This window comes from Myxocyprinus asiaticus, chromosome 3 (assembly GCF_019703515.2).
Source record: "Myxocyprinus asiaticus isolate MX2 ecotype Aquarium Trade chromosome 3, UBuf_Myxa_2, whole genome shotgun sequence".
Taxonomy (NCBI): Eukaryota; Metazoa; Chordata; class Actinopteri; order Cypriniformes; family Catostomidae; genus Myxocyprinus; species Myxocyprinus asiaticus.
This window is the reverse complement of record NC_059346.1, coordinates 43,240,718-43,256,566: the sequence shown is the minus strand read 5'-3', so window position 1 is coordinate 43,256,566 and position 15,849 is coordinate 43,240,718. Positions and strand designations below refer to the sequence as shown.

The window sequence follows — 15,849 nt, the reverse complement described above, 5'->3', positions numbered from 1 at the left end:
TGGCACACAGGTGAGCGCTCTTCATCCTGGATCATATAACTGTGTGAGGAGTGGTCTTCTTGGAGCTGCATTTTAGAGCCAAAATTAAGACCTATCTCATGGACTATGACACAATCTAAGTTTTGTCAAAAGTACTATAAAAGAAAAACTTTTTTCTTTTTATTTCTTACAAGCAGAGTTTTGATTCTCAGTAATTGTTGTATTATTACTCTTTTGTAAGTCGCTTTGGATAAAAGCGTCTGCCAAATGAATAAATGTAAATATAATTACTGAATATATGGCTCTGCTTAGAATAGCATACTAGTATATTATTCTATTTCTGCTGTGTATACACTCACTGAGAACTTTATTAGGAACACCTGTACATCTACTTATTCATATGATTATCTAATCAGCCAATTGTGTGGCTGCAGTATAATGCATAAAATCATGCAGATATGGGTCAGGAGCTTAACTTAATATTCAGATAAACCGTCAGAATGGGGAAAAAATGTATCTCAGTGATTTCAACAGAAAACCACTGAAGATCAGCACTGGGCACAGGCCCACCAAGACTGGACAGTTAAAGACTGGAAAAACAGCCAGGTCTGATGAAGCTCGATTTCTGCTGAGGTACACAGATTGTAGACCCACTGCAGTCTCAGCTTTCTATTCTTGGCTGACAGAAGTGGAACCCGACAAGTTCTTCTGCTGATGTAGCCCATCCACCTCAAGGTTTGACATGTTGTGAATTGCTATTCCGCTCACTACAATTGTACAGAGGGTTTATCTAAATTACAGTAGCCTTTCTGTCAGCTTGAACCATTCTGGCCATTCTTAATTGACCTCTCTTTTTAAGAAGGTGTTTCCATCCACAGAACTGCTGCACACTGGATGTTTTCATTCTGAGTAAACTCTAGAGACTGTTGTGCTAAAAAATCCCAGGAGATCAACAGAAATACTCAAACCAGCCCATCTGGCACCAAAAATCATGCCACGGTCGAAATCACTAAGATCACATTTTTCCCCCATTCTGGTGGTTGATGTGAACATTAACTGAAGCTCCTGACCCGTATCTGAATGATTTTATGCACTGCTGTCACATGAATGGCTGATTAGATTATCACATGAATAAGTAGGTGTACAGGTGTACTGGTGTACTTCATAAAGTGGTCGGTGAGTGTATACCGTGCAGAGCAAGAAAATGTTCTGTTAGCATCGAATACCTGGATTACATACTATATTTGCCAAAATCTTAAGTATACAACAAAACAATGTGCAGAATACACTAATAGTGTAGGCAACACTTGACCTTCCATTTCTAATGTGATAAATGATCACTGATGTTTTTTTGTTTTGTTTTGTTTTTAACAACTCTTTTGATTGGACTGCCAATTAATTGGACTGAATTAAAAAACAAATAACCATATTTATTTTCCAGGATGTTAACTGGACTCCACTCACATCCAACATAGTAAGGTCATGTGATAACAATGCTGCATAGTACTATTGTTTCATTGGGTACATTTCCAATTGAAAGTGACCATTCCTATGCCCAACTCACTCCAGAGGGCATAGCCTTTGAAGTGTGTACTCCGAAGGAAGCACAGCATTACTGTCTCTGGTGTGCCTATTTGGAACACCCTTCATGAAGGCATATACTACCACTTTATTTTGAATGAGTATGATACTTCGATAACAGAAGCTATGCTTATAGCTAAGACTGTATCAAATAAAACTTTTGCATCAAAAATAGCCTCGGTGTCTTTAATTAATTTAAAAAAAATGTGTACCATCTCTTCAAGTGGCACTTGGTAAAGACAAACATGAAAATATATAAATATGTAAGGAATATATTTTGTTGGGTTTACAAGGGCTTAAAGGTGCACTCAGTGATTCATGAGAAACACTGTTGATATTTGAACTCAACTGCCAAAACAAACACACCCCTCCGTTCAGTGCTGCTTTGGAAGCTCCGCCCTCAATTTATAATCCTTTTTAGATTATATTCGTCTGACCTTTTTTTCTTGGTCTGTTTCTCAGCCATTTGTCCTCCTTGGAGTTTAGAAAGTTCACATCAGCCAGATTTGTCGTCGCTCTTCTAATGAATTTCCCTCTCACTCTTCCCCCAGCCCCTGTTGCTGATTGGCTGGAGTAGTGTTTTGTGGATCAGTCCGATCCACTTTGTTTTTGTCCCATTTACAGAGCCAGGGCTGTGTACAAATACTAGATTTTTTCTTCAGCCCACCCACAGAACGGACAGCTAGCAGACTGTGAGGAGATATTTGCGGAATTTGACAAAAAGTGTATTGGATTAGAATTACTGAGTGCACCTTTAAATCCCATCTCATATAAATTACCTCGGAATATCATGACGCACCACACATGATCACATGATTATAAACAGTGAACTTTCTCTGTGAAGGGACCCTTCGAGTGTGTCCCCTTAAGAGCGCAAAAATGCCATTTGGAATTCTCCCACTAACTATTAAAAAATAGTTGGTAGTATATAGTGTAAGTAGTAAATTATTATTCCATTTTGAACATATACTGTATATCCAATAGTTTATATCTTTGTAAACGGAGGGTTAAAAAAAGAAGACTTTCCTAAAGAAAACTATTTTGCAGTTAAATATTATAAAACTTTATAAAAGTATGACTAAATATGTAAAAAGAACATTAAAAAAAAAAAAAAAAAACATTTCTAGTTTTTGTTACAAAATATTCCTAAATACAGTATGTGATAAATCTCTCTAATTTCACATATTAACCAAATAATGAAATAACACTGCAACAGCATTAAACACAATCACACCCCTGATCTAAAAGTCAGTAAAGGTTCTAAAGTAATAATTATTTGCTCACTGCTCCATCCTCAACAGAGTTCTCAGGTCCTCAGTGAGGGTCACTGCACGACAGTCTCCCCAGGCGGAGGCTAGCATGCCTGGATTGAGGTGGACCAGGGTGTGGCATACTGGGGGACTGAGATCCAGAGGTGTGAGGGAGGTTTTGTCGGAAGGTATGTGATGTTCTTGAAGGTAGGTAAGGAGCAGGCAGCTGAGCACCCAAGAGCAGACCTCTATGAAGGTCAGATCCCGCACCTCCACGCATGGGGCATCCAGAGTTTTGGCACCTTCTTCTTCGCAATGATGGAGCTCCTCACGTAGGGCTGTAGAGAAAACCTGATCCAGAGGGTTCTGACCTTCATTGTCATGCAGCTGCAGCAGCGGAGAATCTGGAAAGGATCAGAAGAACCGTTTACTGTACATATTTACAACACAGTCTCAACTAATTGAGACAATCAGAGGTTGTTTAGATCAATTAAGATCAATTTTGTTAAATTTACAATGCTTAGGTGATTGACATCACGCCTACTAAATTAGGACCATGTGAAGTCAGCAATGGACCCTTTTCGCTTGTCCGGGTTTGGAACAGAAAAATTATAATCCACTGTAACCACAGTTTTCTAAAAGAGAGAGCTGGATTACGGCAGACTGAAGAGACAAAGATGCCAAACTTACTGTCACTCCCTCAACAGCTGTATATGATACCACACTGCAGCAGTGTTATAATTAACGCCAGGGTAATATAACATACTGTAGTGATATAATTATACATGAAATTATTTAAAAATGTAAAAACAATATTTTAAAAAATGTGCGAGATTTATCGGTGGAAATGCACCACAATCAGTGAAAATGGTCCATAAGATGAGTAGTCACTATTATTCAATGTGAAAATGCATTTAATTGAGTAAAAATACATTAATTGTCAACAATAAGCAAATCTTTTCTAAGCATCATTAGGCTTGTTGAGCCAAAGGCTAACACCACAGCTAATTTATGCTAACAGAACTAATGCTGCAAACTCAGTTAGAGTGACACTTAATAACTAAAGATTTAAAACAGAATGGTTCAAATCTCAATTTAAGTTTCGTACATACTTAAAAAAAAATACCAAAGGTTATTTGGTAGGCTAGTACAATGGTAAAGTAATGACTTTTGATGGCAAGACCATGGTACTTTCATATATACTGAATGATTACCATATCCGTGCACCATGGTATTTACACGGTATTTTAAATAATACCATGCTACTATTATGTTACATGTCCAAAAAATCCAACAAAACATGGTAGTACTATCTTACTATTAGTTTTTGTGTGTGTGTGTTAATGTGGGCACAACCCATCTCCAGCATTATAGAATTTTTTTACAAACATGTAAAGAATTTCGAACAAATTTAAATTAACAGAATCAGATCAGAACTAGAATATTGGTTAAAGGAATATTCCGGGTTTAATACAAGTTAATCTCCATTGACTGGATTTGTGGCATAACATTAATTACAGGAAAAAATGTATTTTGATTGGCCTCTGCTCTCCTTTTCTTTAAAAAAAAAAAAAAAAATAGGCACTTACAATGGAAATGAAAGGGGCCAATTTTTTTTTTTTTTTTTACGTTAAAATACTTTTTCAAAAGTATAGCCACAAGACAAACAATATGCGTGTTAACGATTTTTGTGTGATAAAATCACTTACTAACCTTTTCTGTGTAAAGTTATAGTCAGTTTTACAACTTCATTGCCATGACGATGTAATATCAACAAACATTACAACCCTAAAATGACTACAAATTACAATTTAAACACCTTTTTCAGCTCAAATAATACATGAGTTTTAACAAAAGAATTAATGTAAGTGCTTTTATAAAATTATAACATTTCTGCCTGTAAGTGCCTTACTGTAAACTCAATGTTTGCTTTTTTTTTTTTTTTTTTTTTTAAGAAAAGGAGGGGATTTTTGTGGTAATCATCATTATGCCACAAATGCTGTCGATGGAGCTTAACTTGTATTGAACCTGGAATATTTATTTAAACTTTTTTTTTTTTGTTGACAAAACCACTTTTAACTCTTAGCAATAATAAATTCCTTAGCAATAATCCATTAAACTTTGGAGGTGATTCACAACAGAGCTAGTATATATTTTTATATAAGTTTATATAAAATGACTTTGACTTTTCCTCTCTGTATATGACTGCAGCTTAAGTGGCTTTAGTTTGGCTGAAGGTAAAGCCCACGCGCACACACACTTGGCTTAGCAAACAGCAGCTGTGTCAAGTATACTTTGTTTGCATTTAGATCTCCTCATTTCTATAGCAAACGGCTCTTGACGATACTTGACTTTTAAACCCCTGTGCTAATGTAGCAGCCATTCTGCTAAAGCTCAAACAATTTCTTAAAAGCTTTGCAGTGCATTCCAGCTGCTGTTGATCCTCAGATGAAACCCCACTATCAAAAGCCAGAATCATTATATGCACAAATGAAAGGCTGAAGGGGAAAAATGTGCTGCTTTATATTACAAAATTGCAAAAAAACTGGGGGACAATAAATATCCTTGACTCTTTATCTTTTCCATCTTTTTAATTATATAAAAATAATATTTCAATCCATGTTTCATCTTATCCATATTTGATTAATGTCTAATGTTTATAAATCTTTGGAAATGCACAATCACTTTTGCATATTTTGATTTCAGATATTTTGATTAATCATTTTAAATAAAAGGATATTTTGAACTGCAAAATTATCAATGTTCCATCTTTTAGATCTTTTATTTGATGCTATTTCTATTAACCTCTTTCAATTATCAATTTTTGGAACCACACAACATTGTTATCTCCTGATGCCTGATGGAGTGGTGGTCGATGACCAGCTTAACTTCACTACTCACATGTCATCAACTGCCCAAACTTGCTGGTTTGTGCTTTACAACATCAGGAAAATCAGACCTTTCCTGTCTGGATATGCTATACAGCTCCTGGTCCAAGCTCTGGTCATTTCAAGACTGGACTGCTGTAATGCCCTGTTGGCCAGTCTCCCAGCTAGCAAGATTAAACCACTGCAGATGGTTCAGAACGCAGCATTGCGTCTGGTCTTCAATCAGCAAAAGAGGGCTCACGTCACCCCACTCTTGATTTCACTCCACTGGCTACCCGTAGCTGCCAGCATAAAACTCAAGGATTTGGCCTTCAGGACAGCCAATGGAACCGCAACCTCTTACCTCAATTCACTCCTCCAGGTCTATGTCCCAACTCGCTCTCTGCAGTCAATAAACGAGCAGCACCTGGTGTATTCAATACCTAACAAGTTTCTGGCTTTAAGGAAAACAGTGTTGTTGACTGACAAGATGTAAACACAGTTTTCCTTTTGGTGCTTACTGTAAGACTTTAAATAGTGACAACTCCATAAAACTGCAAATGTCTTCTCTTTGTTGAATGGAGAGGCCTTGGACTGCCTCCAGCTTCCTCACCTTGATGCTCCACAACTTTGATAAAAAAAAGAATTGGACAGAGAAGGCCATGTTTTATGCACAGTTAAATGGTGCCTGAGCTCTGAAAAGTTTTTTTTTTTTTTTCTTTCTTTCCCTTTAGTATGGGGAATGCTGGCATCCTTCAAAACACACTAGACTTTCAAATAAATATCTCTTTCATTCCCACCAAGAAGAGTGCACACACTAAGTCAGGCTCAAGTGCTTCATTTTGCATTTCAAATACCATGACATTATACACTGTAAGCTAATGATGAAAATGTAGCATTGGTATTCCAATACAAGGATTAATTAAAACCATTAGACTATGTGTGTTTAAACGAAGATTTTACTGCTCAAAGTGCAAAACACCCGTCTCAATTCTGTTTAAACCATGTTCTTCACCAGCCCAGAATACAAAATAGCACTTTAAATAAATGAGCCTTGGTCATGTCAATGCACAATGCTACCGAAGTCCTCATGTCTGCAGCCATCAAGCTCATTGGAGTATATCATTCACTTTGTGAATTCTACCTGAACTAGGCATAGGAATCGTAAAGAATTAAACTATTCTATTTCTTTAATGATTCCATTAACGATTCTGTTTGTACCCCTCACCAACAATTGGTCCCAACTATATACAGTAAACAATGTCTAAACAAAAACAATACTATTATTTGTTAAATGTTTTAATGCTTCTTTTGTCAATTACAGTTACTACTAACATTACAACTAAACTCTGCTGTGAATGTGTATTTACACAAGTAATTACTCTGATTTAAGTCTCATGAGACTTAAGAACAGTACTCAGTTCAAGTTCTCAGTTCATTTCAAGTTGGACATGACCATGTAATGACTTGATTCAGTGAGTAAATCAAAATCTGCTCCCACCGATTCCGTGAACAAGTTGTTAGACTTATTCAAACACATATCTCATGAGGCTATGATTGACTTGAATCTTTTTGACGATTCATTAAAGAACCGACTCATGCGAGTCATTTGTTCACAACTTGACTACACGGTCACTGCACGCTGTATCTTTCTTGTTGCGTGGAGTGCAGGGAACACTGTCAGTATATTAGGATGGAGTTCACCCAAATAGGTGGAAGAATGCAGATGTTAAAAGTTCTTGATTCTCAACCCTAACCTAAACCCGCTGGAGACCCCATGAAAACAAAATTTGAGTTTTGTGACTTTTAGTCCATGTCTATTAGCTTAGTGGAAATGTATATACTGAACTAGTTCAGGGATTTTCAAACTTTTTAATGCCAAGGACCCCAAATTTAATGATCCCCTTGCGAGGGACCCCCTTGTGAGAAAAATAGTTAAAACTACACTAGATAACTTTTGGCCCTCTAGCAGTTAAAAATAAAACTGCATGAAGAACATTGTTTTGATAATGACAAGTTGTGCTTCGGCTCTGCTCCTCTGCGTGGATGAATATGGTTTGATGCACCGGTATACACATGGATACAGGACATCTTATCAGAGCGAATGGACAAATAAATAACGAAAGAAAGGAAAAGACGGATATCCAAAAACAAGTCATTTGAACAGGTAAGTGCCATATCTTATGGTGTTGTTTTGACTTATTGGAAACATTGGTGTTTTGAAATAAATGACGTTACAAACATTAGGCAACGTACGTTAATATTAGACATAATGTTTGCTAGTATGATAAGGTCAAACGTTGTAAAGTTTTTATAACTGCAGGATATTCTGGCCAAATAGAACATGGTAGTAACTAATTTATAGATTGTCATTGTTACCAACCAGTGGTCAACATAATTTCAAGACTCATATGTTCTTGGCAAGCCTAGGACTAAAGGACTTTATATAAATTATTGCCATTATAAAGAAAAATACACACGTGTGCTAGCAAGTGAAAATTTCTGCACCGATTACAGTATAATTATTGTATTTCACAACACACACACACACAGACGTGTGTGTGTGATTACACAACTATACATAAACCATATCAATACAATATCTTACCTGTCGAGTAAGAAAAGAGCCATCTCTGGGTCGCTTTTAAATCTTTTCAGATCTCGGAGTTGTTGCCACCTCTGAAAAGCCAAGCCGATGTTGATTCGGGTTTTATTACGGACTCTGTCGCAAGGTTATTTTCGTAAACTAAAACTGAAACGAAAACGAAAATTATTGATTAAAAAACATATTCGTAAACTGAAATAAAATACATTTCAAAACAAATGAAAAACTAAATGAAACTAACAGCAGTTATTAAAAAACTAACTGAAATAATTTCTCAAAAATAAACGATCGCTTTCGTAATCAACAAGCTCTCATCACATGGCGGGGAAATCTGATCTGTGTGTGTGTTTGAGATATGTTCCTCTTCAGAGCCACAGAGCAATACACTATTGGGATGTTTAAGTGAATACCTGCAGGTGGTGTTGTGGCATGTAATGCACATGAGGTTATATGATACTGAAAGACTGATATATGAAGACGTCTCAGACATGAATTATGGCTGGTAGGAAGTCTTTATTTAAAAACAAGTATAAAAACATTTTTCACAATCTTCTATAGATGAAGTTACTGTTTACAAACAAACCATCCGCCCCAGCCACTTCCGGGTTCTTTAGGTAGCCCAGAAAACAACTGCTGTCTATGGGCTTTTCGCTCAAATTGCGATGAAACTGCCCAAAAAGTGCAGTTTGTGGGGTTGAAACACCCTGTCTTCCACGGATTATAGGAAATTAGTGCTTCTTCAAATTTCCACCTGATCGTTGCATCAGGAAATACTCAGCATTTTATATAAATGATGGTAATTCACGGGTCACCGTCATTATCACGTCTGCTCTATTAGACACAATAGACCCGCAGCAGCTGTTGATGGATATTAATTTCACGCAAACTCCGATCGTAAACGGATGTTTTTAATTTCCAAAGTGCTGTCACTGTGACAGATATGAGATATCAAATATAATCTAACAATGATCTTATAAGGCCAGATGTAACGGAAGGAACAGGATCCGTCTCCACCACTGCAGTGCATGGGCTACTGTTTGTGAAAGGATAAGTGAATAAAAATAATGTCATATGCATCATTTTTGCTGTTTGCATTTATTTTGAATGCAGTAAATAATATTATTCTATCGAAAATGGCTGTTATTAAGTTGATATTAAATAGGATCATAGTGATGTAAAATATTATTATTTATTGTATGTGTGTTAATAATTTAAGCAGTAAAGACACATTTTATGTCTGATGGTAGTTTTCATTTCTAAGTTCACATATTCTTAAGCTTTAGAAGTGCGTTAAACATGTGAGGATGTGTATTCATCAACACGTTACAAGTCCGGCATAATCATACAGGCTCATTGAACCAAGTTTAAACTTGTTTTGCCGATAATTCAGAAAAGAACCCACATAATTTCTTCACTGTAAACCACAGATATTCCTTTATAATAACTTATTAACATTAACAGACATTACATTCTATAAAGCTTAAAATATTATTAAAACTGCAGCGCTTCCTATTTCCACCATTGAAATCTGCAGCTCGAAAGAACCTGGAAGCGCAGTTTCCTGCGGTGTGACGTCAGAGTAATTTAATCTATAAATATTTTCAGGTCCTACTGTGGTGAAGGCTGGCATACTGAGGTACCAGGTGCAATACTATGGTAAAAGTGCTAGCGTGTTAGCATTAGCCCATGTAAACATTACAAATTACACAATCTAATGCAAATATCTTACTTTCAATCATAATCGAGTTGTTATAACAGCTTCTTTTACTGATTTCATGTGGATTCCATTCATAGAATGAAGCAGAAAGCATAATATTTCTAGAATTTGCAGACTGAGTCCAGTACCAAATCCAGAACTGTTTAATAAACCTATACAAATACCAGCGATCGCTTGGAAAATATTGACAAACCATACATTTTTGAAGTCATCTATATATTCATGACATCTTTCATCATATTTTTTCGCTTTACACAGAGTTTATATGTATAGATCCGAATGAGGAAGTCTGTTCATGTGATCTCTGATGTGATACACTTTTTTTCTTCATGTCCATATTTGGATCATTTCTGCACTGCAGCGGCTTCTGGCTTTGTGGTTGAATGGATAAAATACTATATTTAACAGACGACTATGGATTTCAAGATTATATAAGACACATATCTTATCGTATGCAGTAAATGTAAACATATACAAACAAAGTGACGGAGCGCCCGCCGTCGGTACAGTGACCACCAGTTTAACAAGATTTCCTGTTTAACATGAATTTGAGTTCATTTGAAATTTTCATACATTTAAATTTTATACTTTTGATTGCATTTGTTTGGTTCTTTGTGACTGTTGAATCTCAAACCATTGTTATTATACACAAGTATGCTGAGTCTAAGTAAAGTGTGCAAATATTCAACTGTTTCGTTTTGCTTTAAGTGTATTGTTTATGTTTGCCAAGCTTAAATTCAAATGTCTACACTCTGGAAGTGTTCAGTTAACTCTAAAAACTATAATTAGTCAAACTAGAACTGAAACTAAAATATATAAAAACGAAATAGAAATGTGTTTACAAAATAAAAACTAAACTAAAATGAACAAAATCATTAATGAAACTAACTAAAACTAAACTGAAATTTATAGCAAATTTGAAAACGATATAAAATAAAAACTGATTTGAAAATGCAAAACTATAATAACCTTGCTCTGTCACTTTCCCTTTTTGCTTGTAGACTGTGCTCTGTTCAGGGGTTTCTTTGTTTTTACAACCGGTGATTCCTCTGAGGTTAGCCGTTTTGAATGATCCATTGTCAATTTTTCTCATTCGTTGTGAAAACAAACTTTCAGCTTCATGCTGCTCCCACACCATACATGCGCTACAGTAGCCGGAGCTTATTTTCTCTGTGTATGAATATGACGTGAACACACACGGGTGAATGACACATGTATGCAATTTCCCGCGAAATCCGTCCCAACAGCTCTAAAATATAAATCATTATTATAAATTTATCAAAGTGTATTTGGGTAAAAACATGGTTTGGAAGATGGATTTTTGTTGCACACTCATTAATAACATTGTTATTTTTTAACAAATAATGTTACATAGTGTAGCTTTAACATGATATAATAAAGACTTAAATAATTGCTATAGTTTGCAAACTTAAATAATTAACTTTTATATTGTCATTGTACTAAAGCCAATAAATAAATAAATATTTACTTCTTAAGTTGACTGTGTCTCTATGTGTAAAATTATCCATTTTATACAATTATACATACACCGAAGATACATTTTCAATTCAAAAAAAAAAATATATATATATATATATATATATACAGGTGCATCTCAAATTAGAATGTCGTGGAAAAGTTCATTTATTTCAGTAATTCAACTCAAATTGTGAAACTTGTGTATTAAATAAATTCAATGCACACAGACTAAGTAGTTTAAGTCTTTGGTTCTTTTAATTGTGATGATTTTGGCTCACATTTAACAAAAACCCACCAATTCACTATCTCAAGAAATTAGAATATGTGACATGCCAATCAGCTAATCAACTCAAAACACCTGCAAAGGTTTCCTGAGCCTTCAAAATGGTCTCTCAGTTTGGTTCACTAGGCTACACAATCATGGGGAAGACTGCTGATCTGACAGTTGTCCAGAAGACAATCACTGACACCCCTCACAAGGAGGGTAAGCCACAGACATTCATTGCCAAAGAAGCTGGCTGTTCACAGAGTGCTGTATCCAAGCATGTTAACAGAAAGTTGAGTGGAAGGAAAAAGTGTGGAAGAAAAAGATGCACAACCAACCGAGAGAACCGCAGCCTTATGATTGTCAAGCAAAATCGATCAAGAATTTGGGTGAACTTCACAAGGAATGGACTGAGGCTGGGGTCAAGGCATCAGGAGCCACCACACACAGACATGTCAAGGAATTTGGCAACAGTTGTCGTATTCCTCTTGTTAAGCCACTCCTGAACCACAGACAATGTCAGAGGCGTCTTACCTGGGCTAAGGAGAAGAACTGGACTGTTGCCCAGTGGTCCAAGAGCAAGTTTTGTATTTCATTTGGAAACCAAGGTCCTAGAGTCTGGAGGAAGGGTGGAGAAGCTCATAGCCCAAGTTGCTTGAAGTCCAGTATTAAGTTTCCACAGTCTGTGATGATTTGGGGTGCAATGTCATCTGCTGGTGTTGGTCCATTCTGTTTTTTGAAAACCAAAGTCACTGCACCCGTTTACCAAGAAATTTTGGAGCACTTCATGCTTCCTTCTGCTGACCAGCTTTTTAAAGATGCTGATTTCATTTTCCAGCAGGATTTGGCACCTGCCCACACTGCCAAAAGCACCAAAAGTTGGTTAAATGACCATGGTGTTGGTGTGCTTGACTGGCCAGCATACTCACCAGACCTGAACCCCATAGAGAATCTATGGGGTATTGTCAAGAGGAAAATGAGAAACAAGAGACAAAAAATGCAAATGAGCTGAAGGCCACTGTCAAAGAAACCTGGGCTTCCATACCACCTCAGCAGTGCCACAAACTGATCACCTCCATGCCACGCCGAATTGAGGCAGTAATTAAAGCAAAAGGAGCCCCTACCAAGTATTGAGTACATATACAGTAAATGAACATACTTTCCAGAAGGCCAACAATTCACTAAAAATGTTTTTTTTATTGGTCTTATGATGTATTCTAATTTTTTGAGATAGTGAATTGGTGGGTTTTTGTTAAATGTGAGCCAAAATCATCACAATTAAAAGAACCAAAGACTTGGCATTGAATTTATTTAATACATGAGTTTCACAATTTGAGTTGAATTACTGAAATAAATGAACTTTTCCACGACATTCTAATTTATTGAGATGCACCTGTATATATATATATATATACACAGTATATATATAAAATTTTATATTAAATATTTATTGTGAAAAAAGCGCTGTATTAATACATTTGTGAATGTATACAATAAAAAAAAAATATTGTTTTAAAACAGCTTTACAGAGAATAGTGCATTACAACCCTTATTTCTTACAAATATGAAAAATAAAAATATTTCTCATTATATATGAAATTCTAAGGCAATTTATTTTTACTATTTCAGAATGAAACTGTAATAAGGTCAAATAATGTCAGTTTTTACACCTTTTAATAAGGAATTATTAACCTTTTCTGCAGACCACCAGCACCCCCTTGCAGTCCCTGGACCCCAGTTTAAAAACTCTCTGTACTAGTGTACACCCTAAAATTTACAAATATACGATTCTGAAAATGGACCAAAAATATTGATGACTCATCTTGCACTTCACAGATTATTGTCCAATTAGCAAATCATGTTTCATGGCTGTGACATAACTAAATTATATTGGCTATAAAAAAAAAGCCCTTTGATATGTCCCACCCAAACTTCCTGTTTCAATATGAAACAAGTTAATACAACTGGACAGCTGCCAGTTGTCAAATTAATTCATGAGGTCTTTAACTCCCTCCACATGTGCTGAGCAAACCCGTCCACCATCAGAGCCCATCATCCGAGTGGGCGGCAACAGGTAGCGGAGGTGCAAGTTTTTTTTAACGTTGGTCCCTACTGCAGTGCTGTCAAACTTCCTGACAGGCCGAAACCTGGAATATGAAAAAGGCTGAGGACGGGGTTTTGATGAGCGTGCTGGGCTGCTGTCCTGACTGCCTGCCTGAATACACGCTCAGCACACCAGCAACTCCTGATGAATACAAGCTACGGGCAAATCTCCCTCCCCCCGGACAGCATGATCAGCCACAACCCTTTCTTCACAATGGCCCGTGAAATACACATCTGTCAGTGCTTTGCCACAATGACAATACACACACACACACACAGAAACTAAAGTGGTCAGACGGGTTTTGATATGATACTGGCTCGCTCGTCAGGACGAACAATTGAAGTGAATCCAGGTATTGGCGTCATGTGTCAGATCCTCCGTTCGGTAGATACATAAAACACCTGGGGGGATTAAATGCCAGGGCTAGTAATTATGCATGCCATACAGGGCACACACACTACAACAACACCACCACCACACACATATACGTAACAAAGCAGGGGAATTCAGCCCTTGCAGATATTTGCACCTCTGCCACAGACAAGCTGGTGCAGCTAACGTGAATATAAACTAAACATCAGTCACAGCAAAGCAAGCCGCCCTTAGCCTTTAGAGGGCAGACGAAGACTATGAATAGAGAAGTGGAGGAGGGGAGGCAGAGACATAGAGAAAATGATTTAATCTCTTCTGTATCTACACACACTTAATGCAGACAAGACTGACTATACTGTATACATAAGCAACTGGGCACATTGATAAGGGATGGGTCACAATGGTCAACAGTTGTTCAACAAATGCATAGTTGATTAGTGAGGTTGATCTATAATTTTTCAATGTTTTTTTTTATTTTATTTTTTTTATAATTTTAGCATCTGTGGTTTAATTATCATGCTAAAAGTGGACCGTGCTGTGTCTTAAGCCGGTCGTACACCGGACGAAACGTCCACACTGCGACATGGATAGGACAAGGCAAAGGTACTGTGTATGCATAGAGTGGGTAGTCCAAAACAGTGAATCTAATCACAGTACAGAAAAAGGTACATACAAAGGTTTTTGCACTTCTTCCAGAATAAACAGTGATGTTGATGAACCCTGGATAATGATTTGGGATGAAAAGAATGGAATTTAATGGAAAACTATGTGAGTGGTTCTGGTGTGCGTACATTCATAGAAAACAATGGTTTCGAATTTTAGGATGCTCTGTGTCGTGTTTGCATGGAAAAATCCTCTAGGAAAAGCTGCGTCTTTAAATTCCCCCATAAGAATTGCGATTTTTGAGAGTGTCTCAAGTTAAAAATAGATACACTTTTAAAAATACGTCTTAAAACCCTTGCATTCTCTTTCATTTCACTGCACTTAGTTTTTTTTTTTTTTTTTTAAGTGTTTTTAAAAACGACTAGTCATTGGGTTGCCTGAATTAGTCAACTATACTGTTGTAAGCTGTATACTTAGGCTTTATAATTAGACTCCCCCCCCCATGCCTCGCATAACCAACCGAGCAGACCCCTCGCTCTGAGGGTACGTTTACACGATGTACTAAAAACGGAAACGTTTTTCCTTTGCATTTTTGAAAAGTTTCGCATACAGACGACAACGTTGTCAAAATGATCCCCGTTCACACAGATCTGCGATAATGACTAAAAACGCTGTATTATGCATGCCAGGCCAGTAGTTGGCGATGTCACTTTGTAAAGAAACACTACGCGCCTGCGCACATAAGCATTCTTCCACAGAGCGGTGAATACAAACAATGAAGATGGCGAAAGCATCGAGCAATTTTGTCTGGACGGACGATGAGGTTGCTTTATTACTACAGTTACTTTGCTGGAGAAGCATCAATAAACTCAAAATCTTGAGCAGCATAACACAGTCCTTTAGTCCGCCATTGTAGTTTTGAATGTCTCGTGCGTTGTTTTGAAGAACTTGCGTGCATGCCTATAGACTGAACTCTCATGATTATTCAATAAACTCTGCTCATTTTTACCATCACTTCATCTCCTGC

General features: G+C 36.7%; 1 pseudogene; it reads right to left on the bottom strand.

Annotated features, from left to right (window-relative positions):
- Nucleotides 1-1,120: 1,120 nt before the first annotated feature.
- LOC127420685 (SMC5-SMC6 complex localization factor protein 1-like) overlaps nt 1,121-15,849 on the bottom strand; it is a 51,483-nt pseudogene continuing 36,754 nt past the window's right edge.